The sequence below is a fragment of the Lactuca sativa genome, chromosome 7 (assembly GCF_002870075.4).
Source record: "Lactuca sativa cultivar Salinas chromosome 7, Lsat_Salinas_v11, whole genome shotgun sequence".
NCBI classification, from domain to species: domain Eukaryota; kingdom Viridiplantae; phylum Streptophyta; class Magnoliopsida; order Asterales; family Asteraceae; genus Lactuca; species Lactuca sativa.
This window is the reverse complement of record NC_056629.2, coordinates 169,867,358-169,884,318: the sequence shown is the minus strand read 5'-3', so window position 1 is coordinate 169,884,318 and position 16,961 is coordinate 169,867,358.

Sequence of the window (16,961 nt, the reverse complement as noted above, 5' to 3'; positions counted from 1 at the left end):
ACATATAAAGAACCCTAGAATCCAAGTTATAACGAAGAAGTTATGACCTAAACGAGAATCGAAGATCTCATCAATGGTATTACAACGGTAAAAAGTTTGGCGAAAAACAGACATCGGATGAAGGAGTTATGGAATTTTAGCGGACTTTTCCTGTCCCGACCTATTAAAATATAATACTAAAAATAAACTCAAGATTTGCCGACGGAGTCTAAACGAAAGTTATAGATTGTAATCTCACATTTGCGTGGATATAAAGAACGTCGAAAACGGAGTTCGTATGAGAAAGAAATGAATTTTTGAAGTTTACTAAATAACTAAAATATAAATTAAATTCAAAATTCGGTATTATCCGAAGGAGGAGTCATCAGACCAATCCAGGTTACGCCCAGCGTACTCGGATGCTCGGCCTCAATCCATCCACGTCGCTTCGATGCTTTGTCCGAGGATGTGGTAAGCCATGACGTACGCCCAGCGTACCCTCGTTAGTACGCCCCGCATACACGAGGCTTTCAGCCCCTATAAAAGGGATGCGAGGGTGCCGGCCATTTTTGCTCGTTTCCTCCCTTACTCGAGCTGAATCTCTACGTTTAAACCCTCGGAGCCATCCCAAAGTCCCATTTTTCATATCCAAGTTGGGAAGGAAGTTTTACGCTCCTGAGATTCCCGAGAATCCCGAGAAATCCGCTTGCTTGGGTAGAAGTTCTGCTCGGTTTTTGTCTCGCTTTCTTCAATCTATCAAGTGAGTTCATACCCCTATAATCCACATTTTTAAATGTTTTATAAATGTTTTTATATGCTTTTAGGGGGGGGGGGAATACAAGTAAAACACACGATTATTATCGTGTGTTATATAAAGTTTCATTATACACTTTTTATGAACGGAATCATATGTGATTTATAACTATTATAAGGAAACTTTCATATGCAAAATATATCACGATAACATCATATCTTTTGAGATGAAAAATGTTGTTATATATGTATAAATCAAACACTCTGCTTATACTGTGACAACCGTCAATTTCCGGTCAAGTCAAAGTCAATTGAAGTCAACAAGTCAAACCATTCGACTCAATTTGCCCGTGAGTACTAGAATTTACGTTATGTAATTTCTAAACAACTCGCTATTCTAATGAGAGATCATGAATTGAAAAGTACGTACATCTAGATCTCCTTAACCTAAAACTGTGGTAAGTGGCGAGCCAAACCGAAAAAACAAATGTTGCATACGCATCGGGAGTGTGTAAGATCCTTAAACAAGGCTTAAAACAGGGTTTATGGACCTTGCATTGCGAAGCCAAATCTCTCTTTGTATGAGAAATCTCTCCAAGTATGTGAAATCTCTCCCAAATCTCTCCAAGTATGTGAAATCTCTCCCAAAACTCTCTTTGTATGAGAAATCTCTCCAAGTATGTGAAATCTCTCCCAAAATTCTCTTTGTATGAGAAATCTCTCCAAGTATGTGAAATCTCTCCCAAAACTCTCTTTGTATGAGAAATCTCTCCAAGTATGTGAAATCTCTCCCAAAACTCTCTTTGTATGAGAAATCTCTCCAAGTATGTGAAATCTCTCCCAAAACTCTCTTTGTATGAGAAATCTCTCCAAGAATGTGAAATCTCTCCCAAATCTCTCTCAAAAGTTCCCGTTACTTTTGAGGTCATTCGGGGTCCTCCCAACCCTTAACCGGATCAAAAACCGCTTGAAACGGGGCAAGAACGGGCAAAAAGGGCTTAAGGACCCGAAACCCTCCTAATAGGGCCGAAGCCTCTTAGGACCCGAAAGTCCTCTTAGGGACCGAGACCAAGAAGACCCGAACCCGAAGGCTCCAGGTAGAACCGAACCCGAAGGTCCTCTCACGGCCGAACCTCGCATACACCCACCCGAACCCGAGACTACTGTTCATTCGGTTCATTTCGGGTCTGACCACCTTCGCTTCTAAGACTTCGGACCGAGCCTTCGCCTTCGCCTCTCACTTCTGGTTCGCCCCATTTCGCTTCCGGCTCGGCATCAGTAGGGACCGAACCTCAGCCTAGGACCGAGAGGTCTCGCTGGAAGTTCTTTTTCTCCCGGTTTTCGTCTAGTTTTGCGTTTAAGGCCCGTTTTTAATTATTTTAATGCGGGATTTTCACCCAAAACTTTATTTTAACATATAAGGACCCATATTTATTAATTATCCATGTTTTGGGGGGATAAACCTTATCCAATAGAGTGGGTGAAGTACAAGAGGATGGAGTGTTGACTTTGCTTTAATCTGACACAAGCAGCCTCCCATACCCACTCCATGTCACTATTCACCATCAGCCCATACCTAGTCATTTCATGGTACTTTCTCACCATTTTTCAGCCATACACTTGGTCAAGGGTAAGAAAACTCTCCTCTCTCCTCACTTCTCTCATTTTCTCTCATTTCACCAAGAAGATCCAACTCTTTCCTCTCTCACTTCCTCTCTCTAGAATTCGAGACTCAAGGGCTGATCTTGGGTTTTCCTCCACATTTGGTAAGCATAATCCATTCTCCTTATGATTATTTCACTTCTTTCTACTCAAATCATGGATATCTTACACAAACTCCATCATAATTGTGTTAGATCTTCGAATCTTCAAGTGATCCTTCAAGTGTTCTTGGGTTGAACACTTCTCTTCTTCAACACTTATCTACTGAAATCACTCAAAGTGAGTTCATACCCCTACATTTTTATGTTTTCTTAAGTTTTTAAGGGGGGAATACAAGTTAAAACACCAAGAACATAACTAAATTTTTCTAACAGCTTTCATCAGAAAAGTTGGACTCCATTCACGGACTGTTTTGGACAACTTAAACATTTTAGTTTTCAAAACTGTTTTAGGTGCAATTAGATCCAGTTCTTAGCTTTAAAATGACTACTTGCACATCTCCATACGATTTTTCTACAATTTATGGTGATTTTTACAAAACTGCCTATCATTTCAAACACCAATCCGGACCAGTATGTGATTATGGACTTTTTAACCCAATTTGGAGGTCATTAAAAATCATTCTAAAAATTATGAGTAAACTAGACACATTTTGGGAATTCTCAGAATTTACGGATTTGGTTTTCGACTTCGTATGAGTTTTCTATGATTTTTCTAAAACAGCGCAGAAAGGTTAAATTTAGTTAACAACATATAACCTTCATAACACTTTGTATTATGTTGAGCAAAGTGTATAACAATAAGATCTAAGTATTGAATGTGTTTTCTTGTTAGTTTATCATCATAAACAAACTTAGTCATTCATGATAAGATTATTCATTCATTTAGAACATGTATATAAAGCTATAATGAGCATAGTTTATGTATTCATAACACAAATGCGTTTTCATAAAAGAGTTCCTATACATTACAAACGTTTCGGATAAACTATAATAGGTATAGTTTATGTATCATTTACTTCTCAAACTTATTTACCAAAGGTTTTCAGTTTAGTTCACGTAAATCTGTTAATGAATAAATTTGTGAGTCATTCACTTCGGGTTACTTCCAAAGTAACCAATTCAAAAAGTCATGTAAATTGTAACCAGAATCTCTTGTAGGGAGAACATGATAGTTGTGTATAGATCTATATTGGGTTTGACAAAACCACAACAGAGCTGCTTGCAACAGCTAGACCGGCAGGTCTGTGGTGACAAATGTCATTTCAGTTTCGCGACGCCTGAAGAACGTCGCAATTACGAGGCCGTCTAAGTCAAGTATGGTTATAATAACTCACATATGGTATTTAACAAATCATAAGATTTACGGGTTCTAATTATAAATTAGCGTGTTATGTCTATTTAGCTCACTGAAATTACTTTAAGTATGGAAAAAATACTTGTACGTCTTCATATCAAAAAGGGTTTTATGTTCATTTAAAATCACTTTTTATATCAATTACAGATATCACTGTATATTTTCAGTCTTGGTATTTAAGACTACACACCATTCATTACGAGAGTTTTTCTCAAATCAGAAAGGGTTTTACGCCAATTTGAAACCACTTTTATATCTTTAAGTATGACAAATACTTGTACTTTTTCGGTACTGGCATTTCGGACCACATAACTTTTATAAGGAAAATATCGGCTTTTCCTCGGTAACATACATCTCTTTACAAAGATCGATTTTCAGACTCTTCCTGTCAAAAGCTTATGAACTCACCAACCTTTGTGTTGACACTTTTCAAAACTACTCGTATTCTCAGGAAATCACCAAACAGGAAATCAACAGCGTTTTGAGGATGGGACGATAAATCGTCAAACAGTTCATTTTGTATCATAAAGTAATTGATTTGAATCATGTAAACATAGACTTTGGTGTAACTTTTTCAATTATATTTATGATGGTTGTATTTACTTGAGCACTATTATACTCGTTGTTGTGATACTCTACATGAAGTCCTCCACCCCCGGACGTTTCCGCCATCCTTGGTTTGGGGGTGTGACAGATTGGTATCAGAGCATTGTTTATAGTGAACTAAGTATATCGAACCACATAAGATATACAAACTATAAATGCATTGGGACTAAGGTCTTTGATTTAAAGTTTTTAAAACAACTATACTTTTAGAAATAAATAGTTTCTTTTTAAAAGTCTACATGCATGCATACATACTAAGGTCAGCATCATTCCAGAACAAAACAAAGGTAATGATTGTTGAATATCACAGGTAAGCCCGGGGATGTATGGTCAGTCTTGGGAGTGGCATAGCCTGATCAACTATGCTGGTCCGAATAGTGATTAGCACATGCCCAAGAATGTTTGTGATATGGCGACAAGTCTAAAAACTTACCGACACTACCACAATGAGAACATTAGAACAGAACATGAGTTTAAAATACTATAGGAGTATTCTGTAATATCATATCTTATATGAAAACTAAATAGATCCTTAATAATAGGTCTATAGTCCCTAATTGGATACTCTAAGGTTATATATAACTTAGAAATCATAGACTTAGAATTTGTTGTCATTGCCTCACTTCCTTTTCCTTGTTTGGATGTGGACCTAGGGTAGGATCCCTTATTCAATGGTCTATCATATCTTGTTATATGTAATTAGTATGCACTATGTCATTATAGAAGTAACTAATAAGGATCACCCCTATAAGTAATTAGTTATAGGTTAGATGCCTAGTAATTATCTCTTCCCCTCCCATTCTCGCACGTGCCACATAGTAAGATCCTACTTACCGGACAACCCCTACTTTCTCAATCAGGGAAATGGTGGATGGTTATGAGGAGAATCAGAAGCAGAACCGGAGGTAAATCAATCCTCCAAGCATAGCAAGGGTTTCCGCGAACCGTTTCGACTACATCGAACCTGTTCCCCGTTGGGCAATCGTGATCGAGGGTTGAATGTCAACAGCAATGACAACAACCACCATGTGGAGACCAATGAGGGTGCTATGACCTCAACCACGGGGGACCAACTGACAGAGCCCTCCCAGCGAAGACTCGGCAGATCGCGAACATCGGGGATTAAAGCAGGTAGACTACAACCCGAGTTTAGAAACTGCGCGCTACTACAGGCCCTATTGTCTCACGTACCTGAGACTCGGAAAGAGACTATTATTTCACGGGCCAACATTCTTTTTTTTTCAGAACCTTATCGCCGCTCGTGAAGAGGAAAGAGACTAACGGGGTGGACACACGGCATCCAAAGAGCGGAGGATCGCAGCCAAGCATCGATTAACAGGGCTGTAAGGTGCATCGACTTTGCCTCAGACATCACAAGGGATGGATTGTCGTAAGTGAATCCATACCGCTCCCGAGACCTTGTAAATAAAGATCATGAATACACATTGGTGTTACCCTATTCTAGGTGTCAGCACGACACTGCGATTTAAAGAGTTATACAAATCAAGAGATCTAGTTACTATCAGAACTTATCCTTGCATGGATGTGAGGTAGCCCTACGTCGAGATCAAAAACTTTTGTTGAAACCATAATTACTAGAATCATATTAACGAGATGGGCTCAGGTCATACATAACAGTCTTGAGGGTTTATCTAGCCTTAACTAATATAACTAAGCATACATCATTTGGTCACCATAAGAGCCTTGCTGGGATCAAATTTCAAGGTTTCACTTGGATACAGAACTACTAAAATACATGAGTTTATAATTTATAGGCTCTCGTTATGAAATGTTTTCAGAACACCATAGAACAACCGAAATACACAACAAAATGAACTAAGATCGATAAACTTAGTTAGAAAACTCGGGACGCATAGCCATTCTAAAGACTCGTTACCGTTTCTCCCCTTAACCCTTATGATTGAGGGGATGCTTTCTTCATAGACCTATGGAGTGCGATCGTTCAAGCACTAATGCACCGGGTCCCATCAAAACTCCTCAGGCAAGCGTGTTCGGACAAACATGATTCTAAGATGAGTAAAGCTTAACGCCCGTATGAAACCTACTCCTACCCACTGCCATAACTCCATTTCAGGAACGTCAGCGGAAACACTAGGAATAGTACAATAATGTGCAAAAATTTATAGGCATAAGTATAAATTGTAAGGATGCACTAAGATAATTATTTCCACTAAAGAATTCGTTTTTCATCGTGAAACAGAGCTATGTCTTCACCAAGAGGCAACCAACCAACTAGCAAGGCGCCAACTCTGCAGATAGACGCTGCTACTTTTCAAGCTGCAGTCACGGCAGCCATGACAGCCATCATGGCGAAATTCGATGCTAACAACGCCAGCAGAAGTGGAAGTGGTACTGACAATACAGATTGTGGTAACAATCAGGAACACCAACAGGTGTCTGCCCGCGAAAATACTTCAGGCCACAAACCTACGAACAAGAAGCGAAAGTTCTGGGACGAAAAGAAGTGTAACCTACCTCAAAAACCCGCTGGAAGAAAGCAATCTGTAGCTGTACCTGCCATTACAACAGCAGTCACGACGAACGCCGCAACACTAGCCACGGGGTCTGCCACCCAAACGCCGGTCAGACCATATAAGGGATCACTCCCAAAGTGTAACCGATGTGGCTTCCATCACAATGGGGCTTGCCGAGAGATGCACTGTAAAAACTGCAACAAGAAAGGGCATACCGTCCGTTTCTGTAGGGCCCCAACTCAGTACATCACTTCAACCCCCATTCCCAAAGTAATTCCAGTGTGCTTCCTATGTGGCGAAACGGGACACTTCAAGAGAAACTGTCCAACTGAGAGGAATGACGGGGAAACCGGAGGAGTATGACAAACGAACCAGCAAGGGTAATAGGGAACCATATTAGGAATTTTTGTAATGTTTCCCAACGACAAAAACGTTTAAGTACCATATGTTTGTAATGATTTTGGTGTGGTTGCTAAAATCTCTGCCTTTCTAAAAATAGTTAAAATACTCTCTCGTTCAGATCAAACCAAAGACACTCATATATGACCTTAAAATCATTACTTGTAAGTCATGATAAATTTGTATATATATCGAGGTTAATTATAATCAAGATACTGAAGTCTTGAAACAAATAATTCCAACCTGACTCCTATTTAATGTCTAGTAGTAGGAATTCAGTGGGGCCACCCACTCGACGATTTCACCGACATCAACTTACATACGACGTTCATATACCGTTCGATCATAGGGAGACCTGTCAGGGATCACGATGTCAAGTATCATTACTGACTATCGAAACACACCCACTACCAGTGCTAGACATTATGGTATGAATCATCTACAGTAAATAATAACGTCAAACGAATCGGAGCACCTTGAAAAGAAACACGAGATACTCTATCACTCTAGTGATCTCTTCTTATGAATACAGCTTAACACATGTTATCTAAAAAGATATTGTTGTCATCATCCAATTTTGATAATATAGCCCTCATCTTCCTGATTTAACGACTACAAAAGAACCCTTCACCTAACCCACCGAATACCGGAATATTTGTCTCCCATAAACGCGTCGAGCACGGATCTCTGGATCATCTCTCGTTGTGGAACTCCGAAACACACACCAGAAAGGTGTTATACTTCCCGAAACCTTGTCACAAGTATTCACCGGAGACTTTCGGGAATGTCACGCATGCAACAGACAAGGTTCAAACACAAAAGCTTGGGACGAATACGGTTAGTCTACCACTACTATGTGTATACATGGGAATAATGTATAATTAAGATTCTACGGAAATTTGGATGTGTGCTTCCCCCTATTTCCTGTTCCATGTCTGGTTGTGGATTTGGGGCAGAGTCACCCATCCAACTGTCTTGCCAATCTTAAGCACATACGACATATATGTGCAAGTTAATGATAGATGGACCAGGTACGAGTCCTGCCATGAACTGTCAGGCCAAACCTGTCGAGCTACCCAACAATGAAATTGAAGAACCAAGCTTCTCACCCTGGAGAACTCCGGTCTTATTCTTCAAATTGAAAGACAAATTGCTCGAAGACCCATCGACCTCGAAGGCCTCGACAATATCTCAAGTAGAAACCTTTACTATCTGCCTCGCATAGACGAATAGGCCGATCAACCGCAAGGAACGAGGTACCCTTCAGGAATTGGACCTGCGACTTGAATATCACCAGTCGCGAGTATTAGGGAAGGATGTCCAAGGACAATCCTCCAAATTCGATACGGACACTGCAAGTCCATAGTAATACCCCTCGGATAGGACCAGTCCGCTCGCAGTATTCATGAACATAATGAATAGGAAATGCCATTCTTACTAAATCACTTCGTCATTGTCATTATAAATGACTTGCTTATCTACCCTCGTAGTAAGAAGGAAACCAAGGAGAACAGCTGCAACAAACCGCGGAAACAATATGATCAAAGAAACCTTACTTGAAGTTCTCTAGATACGAGTTTTGGAATTGAGGAGTCAATTTCCTAAGACACATGATTATCAATGTGGAAATTATTAAGGACCCTTTCAATTAATCAAAACCGTTGAGAAACAGTCAACACCAAAGGCGTCAACAGGAATACGCCAAAATTCTGGGTCTCGCTGACCTACCGTCTTAGTTCCTTTGGAACTTCACGTAAATTACGGAACCCCCTTGCGACCTTGACCCTAAAGGGAGCAACCCTTGACGGGAAGAGAAGCAAGAGGGAGAAACCTTTAGAACGCCAGAATAAGAGACCAAATTCCTCTGGGAAGGCTTAGTACGCTTCAGAAAGCATGGAAAGCTAAAACCCCAGATAATTATGCTCTTCGAGATTCTTGTCAGAATAAGCCCTGTAACTCGTAGCTTCAATCTACTCCCACGAGCTAGGTAAAGTACATTCTACCCGACACATCTCGGACTTGCAGAGGTATCTATCCAAAGAGACTCTTGTAATCCCCCTCGATGTGATCGAGTTCCACAAGAGCCTCACCTTCGTGGAAGAACCGTAGTGACCATGGACCGAGAGGTCAAACGGACGAAGCAACGCCGCTCCACATTAGTGAAAATTCATTGGGGTACTAACCAAGGACATGGAGTCACTTGGTAGCGCGAGAATCAGTCGATTAGGAAGTATCCCCACATCTTGGCTTGATTATTCATGCCTACCCCTTGCCTAAATTCAAATTTCGGGACGAAATTCCCTCTAATGGGGGGATGATGTGACAACCGTCAATTTCCGGTCAAGTCAAAGTCAATTGAAGTCAACAAGTCAAACCATTCAACTCAATTTGCCCGTGAGTACTAGAGTTTACGTTATGTAATTTCTAAACAACTCGCTATTCTAATGAGAGATCATGAATCGAAAAGTACGTACATCTAGATCTCCTTAACCTAAAACTGTGGTAAGTGGCGAGCCAAACCGAAAAAACAAATGTTGCATACCCATTGAGAGTGCGTAAGATCCTTAAACAAGGCATAAAACAGGGTTTACGGACCTTGCATTGCGAAGCCAAATCTCTCTTTGTATGAGAAATCTCTCCAAGTATGTGAAATCTCTCCCAAAACTCTCTTTGTATGAGAAATCTCTCCAAGTATGTGAAATTTCTCCCAAAACTCTCTTTGTATGAGAAATCTCTCCAAGTATGTGAAATCTCTCCCAAAACTCTCTTTGTATGAGAAATCTCTCCAAGTATGTGAAATCTCTCCCAAAACTCTCTTTGTATGAGAAATCTCTCCATGTATGTGAAATCTCTCCCAAAACTCTCTTTGTATGAGAAATCTCTCCAAGTATGTGAAATATCTCCCAAAACTCTCTTTGTATGAGAAATCTCTCCAAGAATGTGAAATCTCTCCCAAATCTCTCTCAAAAGTTCCCGTAACTTTTGAGGTCATTCGGGTCCTCCCAACCCTTAATCGGATCAAAAACCGCTTGAAACGGGGCAAGAACGGGCAAAAAGGTCTTAAGGACCCAAAACCCTCCTAATAAGGCCGAAGCCTCTTAGGACCCGAAAGTCCTCTTAGGGACCGAGACCAAGAAGACCCGAACCCGAAGGCTCCAGGAAGAACCGAACCCGAAGGTGCTCTCAGGGCCGAACCTCGCATACACCCACCCGAACCCGAGACTACTGTTCATTTCGGGTCTGACCACCTTCGCTTCTAAGACTTCGGACCGAGCCTTCGCCTTCACCTCTCACTTCTGGTTCGCCCCATTTCGCTTCCGGCTCGGCATCAGTAGGGACCGAACCTCGGCCTAGGACCGAGAGGTCTCGCTGGAAGTTCTTTTTCTCCCGGTTTTCGTCTAGTTTTACGTTTAAGGCCCGTTTTTAATTATTTTAACGCGGGATTTTCACCAAAAACTTTATTTTAACATATAAGTCCCCATATTTATTAATTATCCACGTTTTTGGGGATAAACATTATCCAGGAAGAGTGGGTGAAGTACAAGAGGATGGAGTGTTGACTTTGCTTTAATCTATGACACAAGCAACCTCCCATACCCACTCCATGTCACTATTCACCATCAGCCCATACCTAGTCATTTCATGGTACTTTATCACCCTTTTTCAGCCATACACTTGGTCAAGGGTAAGAAAACTCTCCTCTCTCCTCACTTCTCTCATTTTCTCTCATTTCACCAAGAAGATCCAACTCTTTCCTCTCTCACTTCCTCTCTCTAGAATTCGAGACTCAAGGGCTGATCTTGGGTTTTACTCCACATTTGGTAAGCGTAATCCATTGTCCTTATGATTATTTCACTTCTTTCTACTCAAATCATGGATATCTTACACAAACTCCATCATAATTGTGTTAGATCTTCGAATCTTCAAGTGATCCTTCAAGTGTTCTTGGGTTGAACACTTCTCTTCTTCAACACTTATCTACTGAAATCACTCAAAGTGAGTTCATACCCCTACATTTTTATGTTTTCTTAAGTTTTTAAGGGGGGAATACAAGTTAAAACACCAAGAACATAACTAAATTTTTCTAACAGCTTTCATCAGAAAAGTTGGACTCCATTCACGGACTGTTTTGGACAACTTAAACATTTTAGTTTTCAAAACTGTTTTAGGTGCAATTAGATCCAGTTCTTAGCTTTAAAATGACTACTTTCACATCTCCATATGATTTTTCTACAATTTATGGTGATTTTTACAAAACTGCCTATCATTTCAAACACCAATACGGACCAGTCTGTGATTATGGACTTTTTCACCCAAGTTGGAGGTCATTAAAAATCATGATAAAAATTATTAGTAAACTAGACATATTTGGAGGTCATTGAATGTGTTTCCTTGTTAGTTTATCATCATAAACTGAAACTTAGTCATTCATGATAAGATTATTCATTCATTTAGAACATGTATATAAAGCTATAATGAGCATAGTTTATGTATTCATAACACAAATGCGTTTTCATAAAAGAGTTCCTTTACATTAGAAACGTTTCGGATAAACTATAATAGGTATAGTTTATGTATCATTTACTTTTCAAACTTATTTGCCAAAGGTTTTCAGTTTAGTTCATGTAAATCTGTTAATGAATAAATTTGTGAGTCATTCACTTCGGGTTACTTCCAAAGTAACCAATTCAAAAAGTCCTGTAAATTGTAACCAGAATCTCTTGTAGGGAGAACGTGATAGTTGTGTATAGATCTATATTGGGTTTGACAAAACCACACCAGAGCTGCTTGCAACAGCTAGACCGGCAGGTCTGTGGTGACAAATGTCATTTCAGTTTCGCGACGCCTGAAGAACGTCGCAATTACGAGGCCGTCTAAGTCAAGTATGGTTATGATAACTCACATGTGGTATTAACAAATCATAAGATTTACGGGTTCTAATTATAAATTAGCGAGTTATGTCTATTTAGCTCACTGAAATTACTTTAAGTATGGAAAAATACTTGTACGTCTTCATATCAAAAAGGGTTTTATGTTCATTTAAAATCACTTTTTATATCAATTACAGATATCGCTGTATATTTTCAGTCTTGGTATTTAAGACTACACACCATTCATTACGAGAGTTTTTCTCAAATCAGAAAGGGTTTTACGCCAATTTGAAACCACTTTTATATCTTTAAGTATGACAAATACTTGTACTTTTTCGGTACTGGCATTTAGGACCACATAACTTTTATAAGGAAAATATCGATTTTTCCTCGGTAACATACATCTCTTTACAAAGATCGATTTTCAAACTCTTCCTGTCAAAAGTTTATGAACTTACCAACCTTTGTGTTGACACTTTTCAAAACTACTCGTATTCTCAGGAAATCACCAAACAGGAAATCAACAGCATTTTGAGGATGGGACAATAAATCGTCAAACAGTTCATTTTGTATCATAATGTAATTGATTTGAATCATGTAAACATAGACTTTGGTGTAACTTTTTCAATTATATTTATGATGGTTGTATTTACTTGAGCACTATTATACTCGTTGTTGTGATACTCTACATGAAGTCCTCCACCCCCGGACGTTTCCGCCATCCTTAGTTTGGGGGTGTGACATATACTGTATGTATATGTGTCCATCTTAGACACTACAAAAATTATGCTTTTCATAACAAGTGAGCATTTCACTAGGGATTACTATACAAACGAGACACACTTTTAGAAAACTATAATAGGTATAGTTTTACGAGAACATCACGAACTTTTACATACTAGAAATACTATTTCAAGGAGATACATTCATATACAAGAACAAACGAACACTTTCATATGTACTGCAAATAGTTTTCACAAACGTTTTTACATGTTAAAACACTTTTAGAAACTGTCTTACAAACTGTAGGTTTCATTTTTGAATATGTTATAGTTGTGCTTCAAACAATGGTTTTCTTACACTTAAACTGTCTTGTCAAACAGTTTTCGATTCGATTTATAACATGACATCAAGTCATAAATTCTTATTTGTTAAACTTTTCAAAGGTTTTACAAAACTTCTTTTCTGCTTTTATTTTATAAATTGCATTCCTCTACATATATAGTTATATAAGAAATGTTTAAAAGACTTAGGAAGGCTATCCACCCTGTTTCCTTTTCCTCGATTTGGATGTGGTCTGGTGGGATATCGGGTACCCGTCTGAAGGTCGTTTAAATATTAGTTATATATCATGTGTACATATATAGTCATAAATGTTCCATCAGTTAATTCAGTTCCGACACTCTTGGGTAGCAAGGGTGTATAAACCTACCTGGACACTCATCAATTACATTCTAGTAAACTATTATAGGAATAGTTTAGGGGATACAAAACATTATCCCTATTACAAGAAATTACACCAGAGTCCGTTCATTCATGATTCTAAACTACATGCTATATGAAGGGATACTCTTACAGAGATTCTTCTTACATGGATACACTTATATGGATACTCTTACAGAGATTCCTCTTACATGGATACACTTATAGGGATACTTTTACATAGATACTATATGATAAGAAACTATAAGGGACTACCCATTCCTAAACCCGGCTGTTAGCAACAGAGGTAAATGGACATCTACGGATGTCTACGGTTGATACCATTACAGGTATACTTACGGGACTAACCATTCCGGAACCCACCTGTTAGCAACAGAGGTAAATGGATATCTACGGATGTCTACGGTTAATACTTATACTAGGGAGACCTTTACGGGACTAACCATTCCTTCAACCTGCTGTTAGCTAGCTAACAGAGGAAAATGAACATCGACGGATATTCAAGGTGAATACGTTTCGGCAGTCGCGATGTCGTGTTTATCCTAATACAAAAGGATAATACTTACATGGCTATATTTTCCCTATTACTTTTATTTTGTGATACATTCACGTAAACGATGAGGTAGACTATATATTGTTAATAGTAGTCATAAAGGGGAAAACCATCTTTGTTACAGCAAAACATACAAGTCTTGGTAGAAGACTACTTTCAAAACAATCAGGTCTTGGTTAAAGACTACTTTCAAAACATTCAAGTCTTGGTAGAAGACTACTTTCAAAACAGTCAAGTCTTGGTTAAAGACTACTTTCAAAACAGTCAGGTCTTGGTTAAAGACTACTTTCAAAACATTCAGGTCTTGGTAGAAGACTACTTTTTATACTAGTAGAAAATATGAGATTTTCTAGTAGTTTTCAAAACATATACAAACAATTACATTGAACGATTTCAAATGTTATCATCAAACTTATACGAACAATGACATTAAATACTTATGAACTCACCAGCTTAAATGCTGACCTACACTTTCAAAATAACTTGTATTCTCAGGTCACCAGTAGACAGGTACGACGACCAGGTTTTGCGAAGACAGAGCAGTCAAGACTCGTCTTTTATTTTGATTACTTGTTGTAATGTCTTATTACTATGAAAGAACACACGTGTATTAAACTATTACTATTAATGCAATGGATGATGTTGTTGCTTGTTTACTACTTCACATTGTTGTAATACATACATGACGTCCTCCGCTCCAGAACGTTTCCGCCATTCTCGGTTTTGGGGTGTGACAGATTGGTATCAGAGCATAGTTTATAGTGAATTAAGTATATCAACCGATAAAAGATATACTAAATATAAATACATAGGGATTAAAAATACTCTGACCAAGAGTTTATACTTTAAATAGTAAAATATTTAATTTAGTATACGTGCTTGCATTCATACTAAAATCAGTGTCACCAGGACAGTACAAAAGAATTACGATTGTTGGGCAACACAGGTGGACTTAGAGACATATGGTCAAAACTGGGAAGATATAGCCTAATCAACTATATTATCTGAGGGTTGACTAGCATGTGCTTAAGTGTAGTTGTGTGGTTGCAACAAGTCTAAAATCTTACCAACAATACCACAATGAGAACAGTAGAACATAACATTAAACTTAAAATACTATAGGTGTATTTGGTGTTACTATAAGTACTTTATACTTGAGAACTAAAACGGGATCTTCATTACTAAGTTGATAGTTGCTAAGTGGATACACTAAGGCTATATGTAATTAGGATGTTATAGAATTAGAATCTATGAAAATTTTACTTTACCCCTATTCTGTGTGAATTTGGAGTTAAGGTCACTTATTTGAAGGCCTATCCTGTTTCGATTACATATAAATGGTATGCACTTCACAAATAGCGATGTAACTAATAAGATTTTCTAAATAATTATTTAGATAGTTCGTCTAACAATTATTTTCTTACCCCAATTCTCTTGTAGATAACATGGCTGGACTCCATCCCACGGCAACCAGTACCTTTCGAATAAGGTCATTGTTGGATGGTTTGAAGAAGGACCAGAGAATGATCATCCTATCCCTGTGAATGATCAGCATGATGAAGACCTTTCGGACGGTGCTAACTCCGAACTCGAGGTTGAGAACCTACCCCAGGCAGCTCCCGTTCCAATTCCTAACCCTCGTCCGGCTTTTCATGGCCCGACGCCGCCATGGGTGGAATGTTTAGAAGCATGGAGCCAAGGGGAAGATCAGCCCATGCCATTTAATGGTGACCGAATCTTTTATGACCTGAGCAATGGGGGCTCGGCAGACAGAATCTTGCCAATCTTGGTCCGCAGAGTGACCCGAAATGAGATTCAAGGCAGGACAGCCCTACGTCAGATCACAGAAGTTGTCGCCGATGCGAGAATGCATACCCTCCGCACCATTCGTCTAGAAGATGCTCGTGAGAGATCTGAAAGAGACCATGAAGCCCTGCTTCAAGCACTGACTGAATAACAAGCCGAAGTCATAGAACTCCGCGTATGCCAGAGGGTGTACGAAAGACACCTACTTGATGTTGAACGTCAATTGGCTGAACTGAGAGTTCACCAGAGGGATGACCGTCGCCAGTAGTAGATGCTTTACTTAATTTATTTTCCTTGTAAAAAGGAATCGTTTTTCTGTCTATGCCCGATGTGGCATTTTCTATGAAACTATCGTGTACTGTAAGTACATTTGGTTAGGTCTTTATGATGTCAAGAACTATCTTCTCTGGATATGATGTAAGACCTTTTACAAGGTCATTTTCCCAAACTTTTACGTCATGAATATCAAAGATATTGACAGTCAGCTAACTTCTGTGTCATTCTTTATTCAAGTACTCTTATCATACTTTCATTGGAGTCTATCTGAAACATGCTTTAGTCAAGTCATTGGACTATAGTAATTTAGCTCCAGAAACATTTCCAAGTCTCTTTTAGTGGTTGGATCATGTTATTCCCCAACCAACGATACCTCAGCTTGAACAACAAGCGTCTTGAGACCATTCTACGAACTTACTTCCACTCATTACTAGGACTACATCCTAGGGATGTAGGTCAACCCTTCATAAACACACTTCCACTCAGTACTAGGACTGCATCATAGGGATATAGGTCAAACTTCCGCAAACATACTTCCAATCCATACTAGGACTACATCATAAGGATGTAGGTCAAACTTTCGAGAACATAGTCGTACTCTTTACTTGAACAATCGAAGTACATCTAGAGTCAACCAGAATCGCTCACAAAATCTTTATCTTTCGTGTTACAGAATCATGTCGTCGTCTGGAAACAATCAGCCGAGCAACGAAATCCCTATCCTCCATATCAACGCCGCTACATTACAAGTTGTAGTAGCAG